We start from the raw sequence: 17021 nt of genomic DNA, 5'->3' as shown, positions 1-17021 counted from the left end.
TTTGCTTATTATTGTCTGTGACTACTCTTTCCTGCTATGATAGCAGAGCAAGTCATTGCAGAGAAACCATATAGCCAACAAGACTTCTTGTTCTGTGCTTGTTCTGTATAGAAGACAGACAGATCTTGAAAATGACGGTGAGTTATCGTAAACTTAACCAGGCGGACTCTATTTTCAGTTTCTGTCCCAGACATGGTTTCTTTACTGGAGCAGACATCCTTTGACACCTAATATCGGAGAAGGCAATGGCATCCCACTCCAGTACTCTTGCCTGGAAAATCCTATGGACGGAGGAGCCTGGTAGGCTGCAGTCCATGGGGTCACTAAGAGTCAGATACGACTAAGCGACTTCACTTTCACTTTTCACTTTCATGCATTGGAGAAGGAAATGGCAACCCACTCCAGTGTTCTTGCCTGGAGAATCCCAGGGATGGTGGAGCCTGATGGGCTGCTGTCTATGGGGTCGCACAGAGTCGGACACAACTGAAGCGACTTAGCAGCATGCGCTATTGATCTGAACATGAGTTTTCCTTCCTTGCTCACCTGCTTCTGCCAAAACTACCATCTATGGACTTCTAGAATGTCTTGTTCATTCTCACAGCATTCCACCAAGCATAGTGTCTGACCAAGGAACTCATTTAAAAGTAAATGAGATAAATATGGTAAAGGGCTCATGATCATAGAATTCATAGGTCTTATATGTCTGATCACCTTGAATTAAATGGCCTGAAAGAATGGTGTGTTTCTTTTCTTTTTTTTTTTTTGAGAGTTACAATACAAGCTGAGTGCCAACACTGGGCAGGGCTTAGGTAATGTCCCCAGGATGCTGTATATTCCCTGAATCAGTGACCAATATATAGTGCTGTTTCTCACATAGCTGGGATTCATGAGTCTGAAAATTAAGGGGCTGGAATGGGAATGTCTGCTTTATTGTTACTCTTAGTGATCCCCAGGGGGATTTTTCCTTCCCAGACTCACAACTTTGGGCTCTGCCAGCTTAGAAATTGATTTGTCTGCCTAGATTAGTTATATATAAGTAAAATATGATATATATGTGTCTTTCAGTGACTATATTAGATGAGGTATTTGCTGAAAGCAAAAGGAATATGGAGTGAATAGCAGAGAAGTTAAAAATGCCAACTTTGACTACATGACCCGTTACAGAAATGAAGACTAGTAGTTATAAGTATTTCTTCCTTACATTAATATGAGTGTATTAATATAAATATTAACCAATTATTTTCTTCAATTTTCTCACTCATGAAAGTTATCAGGACTATTTACTACTTGAAGGTAAACAGGAAAATATACAGAAACTGCCTGAAGTTTCATCCAGAATCACGAAAAATGAGTCCATGTGTTAAAGGTTAAAGGTGAAAGTATGATAAAGAATAAAAGTGTTTTCTGCTTGGGTCCTACCATGTCATTTTAATTTAATAAACTGGTTTCATATACCTTGAATCATCTCATCTCCATAAATCCCTGTAAGGTAAATGTTATCAACAACTGCCTGTAGATGCAGATGCTCAGAGAGGAAAAAATGTCTAAGGACCTTTCAGTAGCTGTCTCACTAGCCAGGTCGTCAGAACCAGGAAAAGCACATGTAAGTGAGAATTGAGGAGCAGACATTTTTAATATGAATTGTCTCATTTAATGCTCACAATAATTCCATGAGGTAGGTATTATTATTCTGATTTTACAGACAAGGAATCTGAAGATTCAGAGAGGTTAAGTAAATTGCTAAAAATTGCACAGCAAGAAAATCGGAAGTTTGAACCCAAGTCCACTTAGTTCTAAAGCTCATATCCTTTCACTACACATGAAGTGTTTTCTTGTAATCTCCTCAGGGACTGAGCTGCTCAGAGTCCAAATACTTTACAATTAATACTTAGGGAAGGTGAAAGGGGCCAGAGGACAGACTGGATAGTAAGCGCCATCATAGAGGCGTGTCCTCTGTGCTACAGGAGGAACTGTCTGGACGAGAAACTAGGTCCAGCACAGGGAAGGCATCCTGAGGACCAAGTCTTTAGAGTTGCATGGGAATCAACCATGTAAAAGGTGTGTGTATGTGTGTGTGTTGGACAGAAAAGAGGAGTAAAGGCTGAGCGAAAGTATTTGCAAAGGAGGAAAGTGTGAGACAAGTTCAAGTAAATAGCTAGCTGTGCCTGGAATATAGCAGGTAAGTAGAGATGGTGAGAAATGCAGCTGAAGGTTGGCCAAGGGTAAGCTCAGAAAGAAGCTGGACACCGTGTGGTTTGAGTTCTAGTTCAAGACAATGGAAGAGCTTACTAAGGCCCAGGGACAAGGGAAGAGGCAGATTGCCACTTTAGGGACAGATGTAAGACCAGATGACAGTGTGAATATGCAGACATGGAAATCAGTTACCAGTCTTGGCAATAATCCAGGTAAGAAATAATAACACTTGGAATCAAAAGCAGTGGTTGGCTGGTTGCAGGAGATGGGGAAGAGGAAGGGAGAGGAGTATATTTTCAAACTCTGAAATCTTTCTCCATTCCCTAATGGATGCTTACTTTTTTCTTTCCTGCTACTATCATAGAGATCTCAGCGCCAGCACTGACCCCATGCACAAGGCCATGACTGCCAATATACTGCTTGAAAGATACTTAAAGCCCAGCATACCAGCATGCTGCCCTCTCCAGGCCTGCAGCCCCTTCCCTGGAGTCTCTTTTTTGGGCTGTGCTCAGTCACTTAAGTCATGTCCAACTCTGTGGGCCGCTATGGACTGTAGCCTGCCAGGCTCCTGTGTCCTTGGGATTCTCCAGGCAAGAATACTGGGGTGGGTTGCCCTGCACTCCTCCAGGGGATCTTCCACACCCAAAGATCTAACTTGCATCTCTCACCTCTCCTGCATTGGCAGGAGGGTTCTTTACCACTGGCTCCACCTGGGAAGCCAGCAAGAGCAGCAGCACAGTAGCAGCTAACTCCCACCCTGCACTGAGGACTAGCCAAAGACCAAGTCTAGAGGCACTGATGACCGAGAGGACGGGATGCTGAATTTTCCTCCGTGAGTGTGATACTCAGGACAGCTCTCTAGGCTGGAGGGTGGAGGTTCTCACCGTCGCTCTGAACAGGAAGGTCGATTTTACCCTGTTTATACAAGCGCCCTTAGGGTAGCCAGCCACCAGTAAATGAGACGCGCAAATGCTGTTTGCTCTTAGTCACTGATTTTTAAAAATTAAGCTGCTTGCTAGTAAGCCGATTGAACATCAACAATCTTTCCAGGGAAATCTTTTAATTAAGTTTACATAGAAACAATTGGTTGCAATTGTAGACAACAGTCAATTAGAAGATGTAAAAGAGGGACGGGGGCAAGAGATAATGGCGGGAAGGTCGTGTGTGTGTTATGTCGGGGAGACTGAGGGTTGTGTGCAAGATTTGGGGAGGGAGGTGTGTCTCTGCGGGCACTGGTGGCGGAATGGGAAGGATGTGCAGGTCCCCCTGCTGGAGACCCTGAACCTGCAGGAGGCGGTCAGCAAGCAGCGATTGTGAGAGGGCGAGCCTCTGCGAGTTGCCTCAGAGGGCGAGCTGTGGAGCGCAGAGGGCCCAGAAGACTGCTGGCCACTCTAAGTAGAGGTCAGGTCCCGAGTGAGGGCTTTGCCTCCGGGAAGGGGGCCCGCGAAGAGGCGACCTCACCACAGAAGGCGGGGGGCTGAGCCCCAGTGCGGATTCAGTTCAGTTCAGTTCAGTCGCTCAGTCGTGTCCGACTCTTTGCGACCCCATGAATCGCAGCACGCCAGGCCTCCCTGTCCATCACAAACTCCCGGAGTTCACTCACACTCACGTCCATCGAGTCAGTGATGCCATCCAGCCATCTCATCCTCTGTCGTCCCTTTCTCCTCTTGCCCCCAATCCCTCCCAGCATCAGAGTCTTTTCCAATGAGTCAACTCTTCGCATGAGGTGGCCAAAGTACTGGAGTTTCAGCTTCAGCATCATTCCCTCCAAAGAAATCCCAGGGCTGATCTAGCGGGACTCAACGGGTCAGAGCGCGTCATCCCCAGGTGGCGCTCTGCTCTCTCAGGTATCCTTCTCGAGGCGGAGGCGTCTCCTTCCTACGACCCGCTCGGGCAACCGCACTCGGCTTCCCCGTTAGGCGGTGCTGGGCCGCCTGACTCCTGCCGGTCCCCCTCGCCCCCCATACCCGCCACCCCCCAACACCTCCGGCGCCGGGTAGACCGCGGTGGGCAGCGTCCTGCTCGCGTCCCGCCGAGTCAGAGCAACCCTGGTGTCGGGACGCGACGGTGCAATCCCGAGGCCTCGGGGACGCTTGGAGTCCTCTGCGTCCCGCCCACGTCCGCGCCGTCGCGGGCGCAGGTACCGGGAGACGTCTGCGGTCCGGCTGAGCGGTGTGCATCTCGGGTTGGACGCGCAACACCCGCTCCGCACTCGCGGCGGGATTGGCCTGGGCACCACTAGCCCCACGTCCGCCGAGGATGCAACAGTGAAAGCCCTCGCCCACTCCCTTTCCCGGCCCGGGAGTACACCAGAGCTGCCAAGGGTTGTTAACCCGTGGATTCCTCCCGATGGCGGGCTGAGGCACTCGTGGGAAGTCTCCTGGTAGGAAGGACCAGGGCCTAGTGGGTGCCAGTGGAGAGGTAAACAGATGCTGTCTGTTCGAATTGAAGCCCAAGTAAATGCTGTGCCTCCTTACTTTTAAAAGTCATCTTTACTGAGGTAGAGTTTATATATAATAAAAGCATCCGTTTTAGGTGGACTTTTTGATGAGGTTCAACACGTTTTTAACCCCCTATCATGATCAAGATACAGAGCACTTCCGTCTCCTCAGAAGTGCCTTTGTCCCCTGTCCCCAGGCTACCCTCCCCGCCACGTCTCTTCCCACCCCCACACCCCGCCCCCACCCTCTCCCCACCTCCCCACCCCCATACCTGGGCTCCAAGCAACCATTGGACTACTTTCTGTCACCACATATTATATTTTTGTATTTTCGTACTTTCGAGAATTTCACATACATGGACTCATACAGTATGAACTGTTTTGTGTATGACTTCTTATACTAGATAGCATATTCAAAAGCAGAGACATTACTTTGCCAACAAAGGTTCGTGTAGTCAAGGCTATGGTTTTTCCTGTGGTCATGTATGGATGTGAGAGTTGGACTGTGAAGAAGGCTGAGCGCCGAAGAATGGATGCTTTTGAGCTGTGGTGTTGGAGAAGACTCTTGAGAGTCCCTTGGACTGCAAAGAGATCCAACCAGTCCATTCTGAAGGAGATCAGCCCTGGGATTTCTTTGGAAGGAATGATGCTAAAGCTGAAACTCCAGTACTTTGGCCACCTCATGCGAAGGGTTGACTCATTGGAAAAGACTCTGATGCTGGGAGGGATTGGGGGCAGGAGGAGAAGGGGATGACAGAGGATGAGATGGCTGGATGGCATCACTGACTCAATGGACGTGAGTCTGAGTGAACTCCGGGAGTTTGTGATGGATAGGGAGGCCTGGCGTGCTGCAATTCATGGGGTCGCAAAGAGTCGGACACGACTGAGCAACTGATCTGATCTGATCTGATCTGATCTTATACTTAGCATAATGTTGTTGAGAACCCATACTGTTGGAAGGATCTGTTGTTTACTCCTTTTTATTGCTGAGTAATGTTGTGTTATCTGGTTACACTGCAATTTGTTTAACCTTTCTCTTGTCCGTGGACATTGGACTTTTCCCCAGTTTTTGATTATTTTGAATTAAGCTGTTACGAACATTTGAACAAGTCTGTGTGGATATATAACTTCACTTTTCTAGGTAAATATCTAGAAATTGAATTCCTAGGTTATATGAAAAGTGAATTTTTAATTTTATAAGAAAGTGTTGAACTGTTTTTCCAAAGTGGTTGAATCGTTTTACACTATAACTAATAGTATATCAAAGTTCCAATCATCTCCACAAATTCACCAGCATTTGGTATTGTTAGTCTTTTAAATTTTAGTTATCTAGTAAATGTCCAGTTGTATCTCATTGCATTTTAAAATTTCGTTTCTCTAATAACTTATGATATTGAACAACTTTTCATGTGTTCATGTTTTTAAAAAGTCATATACTTCTTTAGTGTAAGGTCTGTTCAAATCTTTTGTTGTTTTTTTTTTTCAGGTTATTTGTTTTATATTATTGAGCTGTAAAAGTTCTTTATGTATTTCAGGTATAAATCCTTTTTCTGTTATGTTTTGCATATATTTTCTTATGTGGCTTGCCTTTACACTTTCTTTTTTTTTAATTAATTAATTTATTTTGGCTGTGTTGGATCTTCATTGCTGCGTGAGGGTTTTCTCTAGTTGCAGTGAGCAGAGGCTGCTCTTTATTGAGGTGCACAGGCTTCTCGTTGCGGTGGCTTCTCATTGTGGAGCACAAGCTCTAGGCACACAGGCTTCAGTAGTTATGGCACATGGTCTCAATAGTTGCGGTGCACAGGCTTAGTTGCTCCGAGGCATGTGGGGTTTTCCCTGACTGGGGATCAAACCAATGTAGGTGTCCCCTACATTGGCAAAGCGATCTTTATCCACTGTACCACCAGGTGAGTCTTACATTTTATTAATTATGTTTCAAAGAGTGTCTCATTTTTTATGAAGTCCAATGATCAGTATTTTCTTTCATGGCTTGTGATTTTGGGGTCTTCCTTAAGAAATCTTTACGTTATGCAAGGCTGCACAGATTTTCTCCTTTGTTATCCTATCCTAAACACAAGAGTTTTAGCTTTATGGTTCATTTCAAGTTAAATGTGGTATGAGGAGTTGAGGTTCATTTTTTTCTGTATGGGGAAACAGTGGAAACAGTGGCTGACTTTATTTTTCTGGGCTCCAAAATCACTGCAGATGGTGATTGCAGCCATGAAATTAAAAGACGCTTACTCCTTGGAAGGAAAGTTATGACCAACCTAGACAGCATATTAAAAAGCAGAGACATTACTTTGCCAATAAAGCTCTGTCTAGTCAAGACTATGGTTTTTCCAGTGGTGATGTATGGATGTGAGAGTTGGACTATAAAGAAAGCTGAGCGCCGAAGAACTGATGCTTTTGAACTGTGGTGTTGGAGAAGACTCTTGAGAGTCCCTTGGACTGCAATGAGATCCAACCAGTCCATCCTAAAGGAGATCAGTCCTGGGTGTTCATTGGAAGGACTGATGTTGAAGCTGAAACTCCAGTCCTTTGGCCACCTGATGCAAAGTGCTGACTCATTTGAAAAGACCCTGATGCTGGGAGGGATTGAGGGCAGGAGGAGAAGGGGACGACAGAGGATGAGATGGTTGGATGGCATCACCGACTCAATGGACATGGGTTTGGGTGGACTCCGGGAGTTGGTGATGGACAGGGAGGCCTGGCGTGCTGCGGTTTATGGGATCGCAAAGAGTCGGACATGACTGAACGACTGAACTGAACTGATCCCACTATTCTGGCACTATTCAGGCACTATTCATTGAATAGACTATCCTTTCCTTGTTAAATTACCTTGTGGTAGCCTGCATTTAATATGGCACCTAATGAAAACCTTTTTTATTTAGGCCCCCTCTTTCATATAGAATATGACTGACCTGTGCAACCAATATCACATTTGTCTTGTTTGGGCTGCTGAAACGAAAATATCATAGACTGTGTGGCTTAAACAGCAGAAATTTATTTCTCAGTTTTGGAGGCTGGATAGGCCAAGACAAAGGTGCCAGTCAATTCAGTTCCTGATGAGGATCCTCTTCCTGGTTTGAAGATGGATGCCTTCTTGCTATATCCTCATGTGACACAAGAGAGAGGTATCATCTCTCTTGTGTCTCTTCTTATCAGGGCACTAATCTCTTTCATGAAGGCTCTACCCTCAGGACTGAATTACCTCCCAAAGACTCTACTTCCAAATATCATTACATTGAGGATTATGGCTTCAATATATAAATTTTGGGGGAACACAAGTTCATAGCAGTAGTGCAGAAATCAGGGAGTATAACTTATATTAAGTCATAAAAGCATTGGCTTTCACCTTCTCCCTTGGATCACTCATCTAGGGGAAACCAGCTGGATGCCTATGCCACTCTGTGGAAAATTTTAACAGATAAATTTTATGGGGGTACAGTTCAGTCCATGGCAGGCGATCTAGTCTTCCCACTCCTCTGGCAGGGAAGACAAAGATTGAAGAACTCGTGGATTTCCTGACACTCTGTAGAAAAGGCTTTATACAGATTTGGACATGCATTTAATGTTTACAAGACACCTGGCCATGGTCAAAGCATTTCTATGTGCTTTGTCCTTTTTGTCTTCACAACAGTGTGGGTCAGGGAGAGAGGGCAGTGGGCTGAGGAAGTTCTATATACTTGGGTATAAAGGATCACAAGCTGACTAACTCTTGGTTGACAGGCCAGTGGGAATAAGGAAGGGGAGAGAGAGATTGACATGGAGAAGGATGGAAAGGAGAGGACTTATCATTTTCCAAAATCAGTGTCAGGACCTATTCTTCTTTGAGAAAAGAATTATAATCCTATCATTCAGATAAAGGAATAGAACTTGTTCACAAACCATAGCTATTATAAGTGGCTGGATCCGTAACCTGGTGCTCAGTCATCAGGGCCTTGGGCATAGCTGCAGACCTGAGTCTTGTGAAAACCACAGACCTGAACTTTAAGTCAACTTAGACCAAGGAACCCAAGGTATTCCACTTGTAATGTGATTCTCTCTCGGATCCCCAAGTTCCAAGGCCTCCTGGGCTGAGGTCCTGCCAAGCCTCTCAGTAGGTTGGTCTGGCTGCAGCTTCACTCTTCTTTAACCTCCCAGCCTGCCAGGCATCTCAGATCTCAGTCAGCCTCATTGCTCTGAGCAGTCAAAGTGGTTCAGGGTGGAGACTGGAAGGCAGAAAGGACAGCTGTCCCATTTGGCAGAGCTACTCTCTAGGGAAGGGAAGTACCAAGAGGTGCAGAGAGAGCAGTGGGAATGCGAGCAGAAGTCAGAAAGGATCATGGCAGCCCAGAGCCACATTGCCCAGAGTCATCCTTGTCCCTGTGTTGGGCAACCTTGGGTAGATCAGTTGTGCTCTGGACTGAGAGTCCTCTCTGAGAAGTGAAAGCCAAAAGGAAGGGCTCTTATAACTCCTCTAGGCTGATTTCCCATGGTTGGTGCCTCACAGCTGCTGGTGGTTCTTAGTTCACTTGCTCCAGGTCCCTTAGATCAGATCAGATCAGATCAGTTGCTCAGTCATGTCCGACTCTTTGCGACCCCATGAATCGCAGCACGCCAGGCCTCCCTGTCCATCATCAACTCCCGGAGTTCACTCAGACTCACATCCATCGAGTCAGTGATGCCATCCAGCCATCTCATCCTCTGTCATCCCCTTCTCCTCCTGCCCCCAATCCCTCCCAGCATCAGAGTCTTTTCCAATGAGTCAACCCTTCGCATGAGGTGGCCAAAGTACTGGAGTTTCAGCTTCAGCATCATTCCTTCCAAAGAAACCCCAGGGCTGATCTCCTTCAGAATGGACTGGTTGGATCTCCTTGCAGTCCAAGGGACTCTCAAGAGTCTTCTCCAACACCACAGTTCAAAAGCATCCATTCTTCGGCACTCAGCCTTCTTCACAGTCCAACTCTCACATCCATACATGACCACAGGAAAAACCACAGCCTTGACTAGATGGACCCTTGTTGGCAAAGTAATGTCTCTGCTTTTGAATATGCTATCTAGGTTGGTCATAACATCCTTTAAAATATATTTTTTTTAATTTTATATTGGAGTATAGTTGATTAATAATGTTGCATTAGTTTCAGGTGTACAGCAAAGTACACCTTTTTCCAATTCTTTTCCCATTTATGTTGTTATAGACAGTCCCCCTCCACTTTTGTACTTGTCACTCAGAGTGCCTCGAACCAAACCCTGGCCTCCACCAGCCCCTGACAAGGGTTCCTAGAACTGCCTAGGCCCCAGGCTTCCAGAGAGGCCTTTGCTGTGACTGCTCTATGTAGAGAAAACAGACTGTGGCTCATCCAAGAGGCTGTGATGCCCAGTGGTTCAGACTGTGACCTTGAAATCAGGTCTCTAGGTTTTGAACCAGGTCCCATCAATTATTAGCTGAGAGCCTTTGGGAAAATTACTTAACCTCACTGTGTGGCTCAGATTAGGTAAAGAATCTGCCTGCAGTGGGGGAGACTTGGGTTCGATCCCTGGGTTGGGAAGATCCTCTGGAGGAGGGCATGTCAATCCACTCCAGTATTCTTGCCTGGAGAATCCCCATGGACAGAGGAGCCTGGCGGGCTATGATCCATGGAGTTGCAAAGAGTTGGACACGATTGATCGACTAAGCACACACACAACGTAGAGTTACTAATAGTATGTTCACTGTGGTGTTACAAGGAACACATGAGTCTGTATAGGGCAACTGGCATGAAAGAAACATTTGCTGTTCTGATCTCCTGGGATGGGAGAAGGTAGGGTGGGAACATGGGCTGAAGGCAGGGTGTTGTGTGCCAAAGAATAAATACCGCATTTGGGTTGCTGTCCTGCTGTATTTCCTCCTGTCCCTGGATCAGGGAAAGCTAAATTGCTCTGAAATTAACACAGATGAAGGCTCTAAGAGTGAGTTTCCTTTGAGGAGAAATTAATCTCTGGCCAACATGTCATTATGGGAGATGCAGATGCAGCAGAGCTCCCCCATTCATCCTACCTGAGCCTCCTCATCCCTCCCATGCCCCCTCTTCCTCCAGCACCCCGCCCTCCACCCCGCCACACCAGGCTAGTGTCCTGGGTTGATGCTGCCCTCCAACACATGCTGGCCCAATATCTACCGTATACACTCCTGCATGGCCTCTGGGTCCTTAGATGTGTGCTTAGAGGTAAGCATTTGTCCCCTGTCAGACCAGGAGGACCTGGGAAGAAGAAGGACCTCTTTTCTTTCCCTCCCTAGGGTCACTCACATGGCACAGGAAGAGGGGTACTCATGGGAGCGTAGGAATCTTTACCACTGAACCACCAGGGAAGCCTCCATCATCTTATTCTGATGATTAGAGAGGAGAGAAGAAAGTGAACTCTGGTGGGAAGATGTAGAAACCATTAAACCTGAAACAGGTAAACAGGCAGGCTCAGCCTCTGAAATGTCACTGTGCCTGTAATTACAGTCAACACCCAGGTGGCGCTAGGGGTAAAGAACCCGCCTCGCCAATGCAGGCAACGTAAGAGACGATCCCTGGGTTGGGAAGATCTCCTGGAGGAGGGCATAGCAACCCACTCCAGTATTCTTGCCTAGAGGAGCCTGGCAGGCCACATATAGTCCATAGGGTCGCATAGAGTCGGACACGACTGAAGCAACTTAGTACAGCAAAGGACACAGAGCTCCAGGTGCCCCTGCTCACCTGCGCAACACCCAACCCTGGGCTCCGGGAGGCACTTAGAGCAGTCAACCCCTCCAGCTGATGGGAGGCCCCACCACTGCCCTTCTGCTCCCCCACTTCATTAATCTGGGATAGGGACTGGAAGGGCGATGGGTGGATTCCACTGGTGACATTTACCAAAGTCACAAACTCAGTGAACATTGTAATTTGCCGACTAACAATTTAATCCTTGTCCTTGAATATCAAACATCCAATATTTTATATTCTCTGACGTCATCTTGGTCAGAAGACGTCAGAGAATATCAAACATTGGATGTAGAGAAGTTGACAGAAATGTCGGGAAGAAGTGAAGCAAACAAGGCTGCTTTAGTGCAGAGAGGTTTGTCAGGCTGCTGGGGCAGTTAGGCCTGGGGAGCAGAGGATAAGGAGAAAGTGGAGAGAGCTGCCTGCCGGGATAGGGTAGGACATACACCCTCCAAAGGGAGTTGGCGTGGGGTGGGGGTTGGGGGATGGACACTCCCAGTTGGTTCCTGGGGTGGGAAGGTAGAAAAGGCTTGAACTTAGAGTGAGGCTGAGCTGGGCTAGCATCTGGTGGCATGACCTTGAGGATAAGGAACTTGCCTAATACAGAAGGATTACAACACAGTAATATTTCTCTCCACCAAAGTGCAGGTTGGAATGGATCTAAGACCCGGTGTGAAAGTCTGCCCCACCCCCACCCCATGCCCCAAAAAAAGGGAAAGGAAAGGAAATCTCCATTCCCTAACCCCCTTCTTTTCTTTACCCTTCCTCACTCCGTCCTCTTCTCCCTCTCCTTCCCCGTCTTCCTGGCCTGATTCTTGGGGAAAGACAAATCAGGGTGGAGGGGATTGGGCACTGGCCAGATCAGAAGAGAGGAAAGATGGACTCAGAGCAGATGCGATGGGAGTGAGAAAGTTGGTAACCACTGTTCTAAGCACTTGACTTACAGCAACTGTTTAATCCCACCACCACCCTAGCCCTAGGAGGTATGGCACTTATCCCCACAGTGCAGGCGAGGATACAGCAGCACAGAGAGGTTGATGGTGTAGACCATAACTGTGCCCCCTTACAGTTGGCCCGATTCAGAGACATGGCCTCTCAGAGCTGTGAGAAGACACTGTTGTTGTTCAGTCGTGTCTGACTCTTTGCGACCCTATGGACTGCAGAACACCAGGCTTCCATCCTTCACTATCTCCCAGAGTTTCCTCAAACTCATGTCCATTGAGTCAATGATGCTATCTAGCCATCTCATCCTCCGTCTCCCCGTTCTCCTCCTGCCCTCAATCTTTCCTGGCATCAAGAGTCTTTTTCAATGAGTCATCTCTTTGCATCAGATGGCCAAAGCATTAGAGTTTCAGCTTCAGCATCAGTCCTTCCAATGAATATGCAGGGTTGATTCCCTTTAGGATTGACTGCCTAGACCTCTTTGCTGTCCAAGGGACTCTCAAAAGTCTTCTCCAGCTAGCCACTATCTTATTTTCCCCTGCTCTGAAGCACAGAGACACAGCTGGCTGGAGACAGAAACAGAACAGAATCCCAGACTATGGCATGGCACGCCTATGTAATCTCTTCTCTCAATGACCGCTCACATTCCACCTCCCAGGCGCATTTGATGCCAAGACCACAGTGTCTTGATTGCCTTAGTTGAATAGTAAGTATTGAAATCAGGTTGGTTTTTCAGTTTCGTTCTTCTTTTTCAAGTTGTTCGGCTATTCCAGGCTATTCCACGTCCTTTACTTTTCCATATGAATTTTGTAAGTCAGCTTGTCAATTTCTACGAAAAGCCCTGCTGGGATTTTCCTTGGGACTGTGTGTGATTTGTAAATCAATCTAGGGACAAGAAGGTAGAATGTAAGCCTGAACAGAGTTGAGATCGCAGCATCTGTCACAGCGGTTTGAAGTTGCCTGTTTACCTGTTTTTCTCTCCCAACAGGACCTAAGCACACTGAGGCCAGGGGCTGTGCTTTATTTACCATTTATTGCTTGCTGTATAGCTCCGGCCTCCAAACACTGTGCCTGGCATGTAACAGTTGCTCAATATGTATCTGTTACAGGAACAAATATTTATTTGATCATTTGTCTGTTTATCCAACAAAAATGGATTTTTGTTTGCTTTCATTTTATTTTCTGTCTTTCTTACAGACGGAGTCTAATCTTATAAATGCTTGTTGAATTGCTGCCATGTTCTGAGGAGTATGCCCAAGGCTCTGCATGTCTTTTTGAAGTATGTGTGTGTGTATGTGTATGTATGTGATGGTCTGCATGTGATGAGTACGATTAGCGTCACAGGAGACCTTCCTCTAACAGCCCACGTTAATAGATGCCTTTCTATTCTTCCATTCTAGGGTTTGCAGAGGGGTAGCTGTGGGAGACTAGGTGTTAAAAACATGTTAGATGTGTTTCTCCTTCCTCTAATAATTTTAAACTTCAGTTTATTAGAAAATGAATCAAATAATTATGTCTGTTCCTTCATCTCTGAATGATGACTTTCCTCAAGTCTGGAGCTGGAGGAAACCACATTGACTTATGTTTAATGCAGCTGCTGCCAGCTGCTGGAGGCTGTGGCTCCTCTGAAGTCGTGGAGATTCCTGCTCCATGGATACTGTAGGAGCTGCTCCCAGGCTGGACACAAGGCTCAAGGAAATGGCTCAGCTCCGCATTTCTCTCTGGATATTTTCTCTGCCATTTGACTGAAATGATTTCTAGTGACTAATTAAGTGAATGGTTAAAGCTTATTTTTCATTTAAAATTCAATTCCAGCAAATATTAAGAGGAGGAGGAGGGAGAGAGAGAAAACATTGATGAAGCTTATTTAAGCCCCAGGCTTCCTTTCTGCAGAAAATCAAATTGTCTGACAGAAAAAAAACGGCTTCTTCCCATCAAGACCTATAAGCTTGAGTGTTCTTTACACTAACTAATTTGTATTAGAGCCCAGCTTTGAGCCAGAAGGCAATGCAGCACAGCGGAAGATCCAGACCGACTTGAGATTAGGGTCTAGTGAGTCGGGAAGATCCCCTGGAGAAGGAAATGGCAACCCACTCCAGCACTCTTGCCTGAAAAATCCCATGGACAGAGGAGCCTACATGCTACACCCTGTGTGTGCGTGCTAAGTCACTTCAGTCATGTCCACCTTTTTGTGATGCTAGTTTGCCATGCTCCCCTGACCACGGGATTATCAGGCAAGAATACTGGAGTGGCTTGCTATGCCCTTCTCCAAGCGATATTCCTTCCTGACCCAGGGATTGAACCCACATCTTTTCCATCTCCTGCAAAGACAGGTGGGTTCTTTACCACTAGCGCCACCTAGGAAACCCATGCTACAGTCCATGGTGTTGCAAAGAGTCAGACACAGCTCAGTGAATAAGCACACACAAGCACACGCTGCAGTTTACCAGTTCTGTGACTTCACATTTCTGAGCCTGTGTCCTCAACCAGGAAAATGTAGTTAATAACTCCTACTGCATACAATTTGTATAATGATTTGAGAACAGTGTGTAGTACACAGCACATAGCTGTTGTATATCTCTGGTTTGGGAACTGAGTGTGAGCACAGACCTACATGTGACATGTTGGGGGCAGGGTAAGTGCTTGGTGTGGAAAAGAGTGAGCGTGTGGAATGTAGCTCTGTGTCAGTGGAGCTCTGAGAATCTGTGTGGCCGTGATCTCTCTGGAGGTGAAGTCTGCATTCTCCATCCTTCTTGCAGAGGTCTCCAGAAAGCTTGGGAGGAAGCCTCAGAGGGGATTGCTCAAGGTTTGTCTGAGAATTGTGGGCACGGCACCCTTCATCACCTCTCAGATCACACCGCTCTCAGATCCTGTCTCAGTATTCTAGACATCACTCCTACGCCTTCATCAGTCCCTGGTGACTTGTTAAAAGACTTCAAAGGAGAAACTTTAGACTAGAAACCTTACTTGCCATTCACATTTTTTAAACATTGAAGATATAGCTATAAAGAACATATCTATGAATGCTAATTAGCCTCCAGAGAGGGAGAAAGACGAGGGTGGAAGAGAGATACAGACACAGAGCTACAGAGGCCAGAAAAATGCTTCAGGGATGGCAGGGGGAAAGGGAGTAACTTTGTGAATTCTGTAAAATTACCTTAAGGATACACACACTTCATGAAGGTGAAAAAGACCAAGTATCAACAACTAAAGGATCTGATCCCAGAGACAGTGAGACTGAAGATGGAGCTGGAGTGGCATTTCCCTTTTCAAAGAGGCTCATGAAGTGGGCTGGGCTGTCTGCTTCAGAGACAGCAGAGACTACCCAGAATGAGGTGCAATAGGCGCTAGGAGTATGGGGTGTGATCTCAGGGTAGCTGTTCAGGCTCTTATCCCCAGTCTTTCATTCCTATACCCACTGACCCCCAGTCTCTTATATCTAACTCCCGCTTTAATAGGAAGCACAAAAAGTGAATCTTTATTTACACCAGGTACATTTATAAACATTGTCTTATTTAATCCTAACAATATCCATATGAAGTAGATACTTAGGAAATGTTATCTCCACTTATTAAATAAGGTTACATCTAAAACTGATGGAGAAGGCAATGGCACCCCACTCCAGTACTCTTGCCTGGAAAATCCCGTGGACTGAGGAGCCTGGTGGGCTGCAGTCCATGGAGTCGCTAAGAGTCAGACACTACTAAGTGACTTCACTTTCATTTTTCACTTTCATGCATTGGAGAAGGAAATGGCAACCCACTCCAGTGTTCTTGCCTGGAGAATCCCAGGGACAGGGGAGCCTGGTGGGCTGCCATCTATGGGGTTGCACAGAGTCGGACACGACTGAAGCAACTTAGTAGCAGCGGCACCACCTGAAACTGACTCCTGACTATGGATCAGGCTGCTTCTAGCCTTTGGGTCTTGAAAGTTTGGTTTATTGCTTTCTAATTATTTCAATCTTCATTTTCCCCTCAGATTACCAAGTAAATACATGCCTACTAAAAGCTTATTTAAAATACTGAAACTTACAAAGAAGACTATAAAAATCATTAGTAATCCATAGTGATCTCTATTTTCTTTATGGCTTTGATAATTATTGCCATTAGTTAAGATGCTCTGTTAGAAATGCATTTAGCTGTAAGCAACAGAGAACTTGACTACCAGCACAAAGATAAGAGGTTTAAAAAATAGGCAGCTTTTCTGTTTGTTTTTTGTGTATTAGGACGTGTGAACAATTGCCACTGTTTATTTAGTGGTTCAGCAATGGATTGACATTTGAAAATGTTCTTAACCTTTGCCTCATGGTTTTAAAATGTCTGCTGCAGCTCCAAAAGTCACAGGCAGGTTCGAAGCAATAAGAAGAGAAGACAAGGCATTAATATCAAATGTTCCTCTATGAGAAAAGAAAAAGCTTTCCCCAAAGTTCCTGGCAGATTTCTTCTGTCTAAAATTTATGGGCCATACGTTCACGCATGCTCAGTTGCTTCAGTCGTGTCCAGCTCTTTGCAACCCTGTGGACCGTAGCTTGCCAGGCTCCTTTGTCCATGGGATTCTCCAGGCAAGAATACTGAAGTGGGTTTTCATGCCCTCCTCCAGAGGATTTTTCCAACCCAGGGATTGAACCTGGGTCTTCTGCATTGCAGGCAGGTTCTTTACTGCTGAGCCACCAGGGAAGCCCCTATGGGCCATAACTGGATTACAAAACTACTCCTACTTTTAAGGAAGGCTGGGAAAAA

This window comes from Bos javanicus, chromosome 3 (assembly GCF_032452875.1).
Source record: "Bos javanicus breed banteng chromosome 3, ARS-OSU_banteng_1.0, whole genome shotgun sequence".
Taxonomy (NCBI): Eukaryota; Metazoa; Chordata; class Mammalia; order Artiodactyla; family Bovidae; genus Bos; species Bos javanicus.
The sequence above is the reverse complement of the archived record's forward strand: the minus strand, read 5'-3'. Positions refer to the sequence as shown.